This window comes from Octodon degus, unplaced genomic scaffold (assembly GCF_000260255.1).
Source record: "Octodon degus isolate 3935 unplaced genomic scaffold, OctDeg1.0 scaffold00010, whole genome shotgun sequence".
In the NCBI taxonomy this organism is placed as follows: Eukaryota; Metazoa; Chordata; class Mammalia; order Rodentia; family Octodontidae; genus Octodon; species Octodon degus.
This window is the reverse complement of record NW_004524586.1, coordinates 2,339,467-2,345,593: the sequence shown is the minus strand read 5'-3', so window position 1 is coordinate 2,345,593 and position 6,127 is coordinate 2,339,467. Positions and strand designations below refer to the sequence as shown.

At 37.0% G+C, this 6,127-nt stretch overlaps 1 protein-coding gene across 1 annotated transcript in view; it reads left to right on the top strand.

Annotated features, from left to right (window-relative positions):
* Window positions 1–6,127, top strand: part of LOC101565950 (cytochrome P450 2C5-like) — a 45,264-nt gene that overhangs the window by 23,992 nt on the left and 15,145 nt on the right. The gene's annotated exons all lie outside the window — the stretch shown is intronic.

The following is a 6,127-nucleotide window of genomic DNA, read 5'->3' as shown; positions in this document are numbered from 1 at the left end:
GTTTCTGGGGTTTGGGATTTTGTTTTTGTAGGAGAGATTTGAGATGGTTCTCTATTCTAATCAAAAATAGTTTTGTAGTGGGACCAGAATGACTTCCCGCTCCCGCCTGCCCGCACTGCCAGGTTGGCAGGTCCAGACCTGCTGCCAAGGCCTTGTGTTTGTTAGACCGCCTGGTGTCCTTGCCCTGAGGACAGAGGCGCTAAGGTGGGACCCCGGGACCCCTGCCCTGGCCATGCAGGTAGCAAGGACAAGGCACAGAGACCACAGTGGTGAGGAGCAGGCAGCCGCCTCCCTCCCGGGGTATCCAGTTTTCACTCCCCACCACCCTGGCCCCTGGTGACGTGGTGCTACCTAGAAAGTCTTTCCCACTCCCCAGCCAGGTCAGCAAGGACAATCCGCTGAGGCTACCATGTGGGAAATGATGTCTTGGTTGTACCCATTTGTGGGTTCACTTTGCACTTAGCAAACAAACAAAAAAAGGAAATAAACTTGAAAATTATTTGTCATCATAAAAATGAAACAAAAAATTAAAGTATTTTTTGCCAGGCCAAAAAAAAAAAAAAAAGATGTTCTGCTCCTGGATTAGCTGGATTAGCTGGGTGGTTCCGGCCCCTAGTATCTCTGTAGGGACTTCAGCTGTAGAGTTACACCCCAGGCCTATATGCTAGACCTGGGTTAGGTCTGCAGGGGTCCAGCAGGCCCAGGAGAGCACACAAGCTCTCCCACACACTTCACAGCCTGGGCTTGGGCTGGGTCTGGAAGGGTCCCGAGAGCGCAGTGGAAGTTCTCACTCGCACAGAGGGCTTGGGCTGGTTCTGGAGGGGTGGAGGGGTCCCGAAAGCATGGCAGAAGTGTTTTGGTTTTGTTTGTTTTTTTTTTTTTTCTGAAGAGTGTGTATTCATCTCAGATGAACATTTTTGGATTGGGTCTTTGAATTTTGGGGGCATAGATTTTTTTAGTTCTTTATATATTCTAGATAGAAGTCCTTGGTCTGAGTGATTATTGGTTAAGATTTTTTTCCCAATCTGTGGGTTGTCTTTTCACTCTATTGGTGATTTCTTTTGACATGCAGAAACATCTCAATAAGATGAGATCCCAGTTGTTGATTCTTGGAAGTATTTCCTGTGCAGTTTGATTTTTGTGTATGAATTCTCTGCCTTCCACTGTCTCCTCAAGATGTCCAACTACTCTCTGTTCCCATAGATTTAGTGCTTCTGTCTTAATGTTTAGATCTCTAATGCATTTTGACTCTAGTTTACTTGTGGTTCCCCTGGATCTAGTTTTAGTGCTCAGCATGTTGGGAACCAGTTTTGCAGCACCATTTTTTAAACAGGCTATCTTTCTTCCAGTGAACATGTTTGGCCACTTTGTTAAAGATAAGATGGCTTGAGTGTGTTTGCAGTTGTATCTGCATCTTATAATCCGTTCCACTAATCCTCAGGTACTTTGTTGTTGTCGTTGTTTTGCCCGTGTCATGCTGATATTATCACAGTAGATTAGTATAATTTCAGGTCAGGGATTGTATTTCCTCTTGCTTTTCCTTCATTGCCCAGACTTGCCTTTACTATTCTAGGGTTTTTCTGATTCCAAATAAACTATAGGAATGTTTTCTCTGTCTGTGAGGTATGTTGATGGTATTTTTTTAATAGGGATTGCATTAAATCTGTATAACAATATTGGGAGGATGGCCACTTGCACAATATTGGTTCTTTCTATCCAGGAGCAAAGAACATCTTTTCATTTTCTGAAATCCTCTTTGATCACTTTAAAAAAAAAAAAGAGTCCTGTAATTTTCATTGTATAAATGTTTTATTTCCTTTGTTAGATTAATTCCTAAGTATGTCACTTTTTTAGGAGTAATTATAAAGATGTGGTTTCTCTAATTTCTCTCTTAGTGTATTTGTTGCTTCTGTACCTAAATGGTGTTGATTTTTTAGTGCTGACTTTGTGTTCTGTTACACTACTGAATTTCTTCATTAATTCTGGGAGATCGTTGGTGTAGTATTTTCAGTCTTCCATGTAGAGTATCATGTCATCTGCAAATAATGATAGTTTAACTTCTTCTTTGTCTATTCTAATTCCTTCTATTTCTCTCCCTTTTCTAAATGTTCTGGCTAATATTTCCAGAACTATATTGAATAGGAGTGCTGATAGTGAACATGCTCATATTGTACCTCATTATAGAGTAAAAGTTTTCAGTTTTTCTCTATTTAGAATGATGTTGACTCTCAGTTTCTCCTAGATGGCTTTTATCAATTTGAGGTACAGGTAATCTATTTGAACTTTCTGCAGAGTTTTGATCATGAATGTGTGTTGGATTTTGCCAAAAGCTTTTCTGTACCTATTGAGATGATCATATGGTTTTGTTTTGGCTCTCTGATATACTCTATTACATATGTAGATTTGTGTATGTTGATCCAACCTTGCATCCCTGGGGTGAATCCTAACTGATCATGGGGTATAATCTTAATGATTTGCTGCATTCTATTGGCTAGTATTTTATTGAGGATTTTTGCATTTATGTTCAGTAGGAAAAGAGGCATTTAATTCTTTGGACTGTTTTCTTCACCTCAATTGAATTAATTTCTACTCTAATCTTTATGATTTATTCTCGTTTTCTGTTCTTGGTTTGATTTGTTCTTCCTTTTCTAGACGTTGGAGGTGCATCATTAGGGTATTTATTTGTTCCCGTTCTGTTTTCCTAATGTGTGACTTCACAGCTATGAATTTCCCTCTGAGAATTGCTTTCATCGCATGCCATTAATTCCAATAAGTTGTGCTTGAATTTTCATTGAATTTTAAATATTGTTGATTTTCTTGTTTAATTTCATCCATGACCCATTGGTTATTGAGTGTGGTGATATTCAATTTCCATGTATTTATGGGTTTTTTCTGTTTTCTTGTCTCATTTATTTCGTTTCAATTCCACTGTGGTCAAATAATATTCATGGGATAATTTCTGCTTTCTTGCATACACTTAAGCATGACCTTTGGACCAGTATGTGATCTATTTTAGAAAATGATCCATGTGCAGCTGAAAAAAATGCATATTCAGCTATTGTTGGGTGTAACACTCTGTATATTGTTGTGTGGAACACTCTGTGTATGTCCACCAAGTCCATTTTTTCCAAGCTCTTTTTCAGTTGTACTACGTCTTTGCTAGTTTTTGTCTGCTTGACCTATCTTTTTGGTGTAAGTAGGTTTTAAGGTCTCCTGGTAAGATTGTGGTATTGTATATTAGATTTTTCATGTCCATTAAGATTTGTGTTATACAGTTGGGTGCTCCCATCTTTGGTGAGTATACACTTATGAGTGTTACCTCTTCCTCTTGCATTTTTCCCCTAACCAGTATATAGTGGCCTTGTTTATTTCACTTGATCATTGTTGGTTTGCAGTTGAGACTGCTGAGAATAGGATTGCTACCCCTGCTTTTTTGTAAGGTGCTGGGGTGTGCAGTATTGTTTTCCATCCTTTGACTTTCAACCTATGAATTTCTTTTTAGTTGAGTGTGTTTCTTGTATACAGCATATTGTTGGGTTGTGTTTCCTAATCCACTGTGCCCATCTATTTCTTTTAATGAGTGAATTGAGTCCATTCTCATGATGGTTATAACTGAGATGTATTGATTTATGATCTACATTTTTTCAGTTTCTCTTGTTAATTTCCAGTTTCATTGCTTTGTGGTCATAAAATATTTATGGGATGATTTTTGGGTTTTGCATTTAATTAAGCATGTTCTATGTATTATTATGTGGTCTCTTTTAGAGAATGTCCCATGTACAGCTGAGAAGAATGTGCATTCAGATGTTGTTTGTGAAACTCTGTAAATATGTACTGAGTCTATTTTTCAAAGTTTTGGTTCAATTGTGCTACCTCTCGCTAATTTTTTGTGTACTTGACCTGTTTTATTTATTTATTTATTTATTTATTTATTTTTGACCTATCTGTTTTAAATGAGTAAGTTTTAAGTTTTCCTTGTTAAATATTTGTTTGTTTGTTTGTTTGTTTGTTTTGGTAGAACCAGGGATTGAACTCAGGCCCTTGCACTTGCCAGGCAAGTGCTTATTCTACTGAGCCATCTCCCTGGGCCCTAGAAGTTGGGGGGGTTTTTTGTTTGTTTGTTTTTTGTTTTTTTTTTTTGTTTTGTTTTGTTGTGTTTTTTTTTGCTCCGAATGCCTTCAGGGCAGGTTTGGCTGGCTTGAGTTGTGGGGATCGAACCACAGCAACCTGAGCTTGATTGCTTGTTGAAGCAGCCACTTAAAGGACTGAGCTAAGTGGCAGGCCCCCTCCTTGTTAAATATTGGTTATTACATTTTTTGTTTCCTTTAAAATTTGTCTTATATATCTGGGTGCTCCTATATTTGGTACATACATATTTATGCCTGTTATCAATTCCTCTTCAAGTTTTCCCCTAACAAGTATGTTATGAACCTCTTTATCTCATTGGATTATGCTTGTTTTAAAGTTCGGATTGTGAACAGAATAGCTCTGGCTCATTTTTCTGAGCCTTTGAAATTGTAGTATTGTTTTCCATCCTTTGACTTTCATTGTATGAATTTCTTTATGGGTTTAGTGTGTTTAGTGTATGCAGCATACATGCATACATATTGTATGCAGCATTGTTGGATTTTATTTCTTGTTCCATGGTGCCAATTTATTTCTTTTAATTGGTATATTTAGGCCATTTACCATTTTGGTGGTTATAGTTGATATGCATTGGTCTATGCTTGTCATGGTTTTTTTTTTCCAGCTGTTTCCTACTTTTCTAATTATTTGCCCTTTTTTGTAGGTTTTTCTGTGTTGTGCCTGAAGTTGTGGTCATTTTGATCCCTTTCCATAGTCTTTTAGTATGTTGTGTAGTGTTGATTTGGTCTTCATGAAATTCTTTTTTTAAAGGAATATAAAACTATTTATTGAGCACTGCTCACCATTATTTACAACAAAGAGAACAATATACATTAAGATAACATTCTGACTACTACAAAGATTTTTCCTGGCTTCTGCTGAAAACAGTAACCTGAATACTGAAAAGATTGAGCCTACATGTAAGGAACAAGTTGGGGTCAAGAAAAAACATGCAGGTCAATAGTTTAGATTACAAACTTGTCCACTCATTTATTCTAGGTCTTAAATAGTGAACACCTCCAGCCACTCAGTAGGTTTCCATGAGCCAAGTCTTAAGACATGTATGAATCCTGACTTTTGCGTACAAATTTCAACTTGCAGTGAAGTAATGAGTCTTAAGGAATTTTTAATTTTCCATTGTTAAGCCTTCCTTAGCAAATTCAAACAAACTGAATTTTGACTTACTACCTTATTTGGTGGAAGAGCTATTGGTAGAGATAAGATTTTTTTTTTCTCTTTTTGAGACAGGGTCTTGCTATGCAATTCAGGCTGGCCTTGTACTCACTTTGTAACCCAGGCTGTCCTTGAACTCACAAGATCCTGCTGCGTTAGCCTCCCAAGTGCTGAGATTGTAGGCATGTATCACCTATGCCCAGATAGATAAGACATTTGGGGGACAGTTTTGGAAGTAAATTGCATTTTTGTGACTGAAGATAGGTACAGATTCTGATATGGATACTTTAAAAATATCTACTTTAAACTCTCCAATTAACCACAAAACTGTCCATTTGATTTAAAAGGTTATGGCTTCAGGAAAACTTTCTATTTAACTGGAAGTGATTTCTTAGGTTGTTCAGAATGATGGCATCTCAGAAATGAGGTTATCACCCATAGTTTTTATTTTAGTGAATGTTTAAAAACAAAACAAGAACAACTTACATAAGAATTTTATTTATACACACAGAAACAAGAAACTCAGAATGGTCCTTAAGGATATGAGCTAAAACATGAGTTCTGATTTGGACTATGGACAATCCAACCCCCAAAAAATACCCCAACCTTTAGAGAAGCAGAGGAAATGTATCAGGCTACCAAATGCTCTTTTTTGATAAAGGAAACAACTACAAAAGATTTATTTATTTGTTCAAAGTAACCAGTGCTATAGATGCAAAACAAACAAAATCCAACAGCGCCCCCAAATACTACTTTCAAAACTGACATATCAAACTTGATTTTCATTAGTTTTTTTCTGCACTAGTATATCAAAACAAAGACTATATAT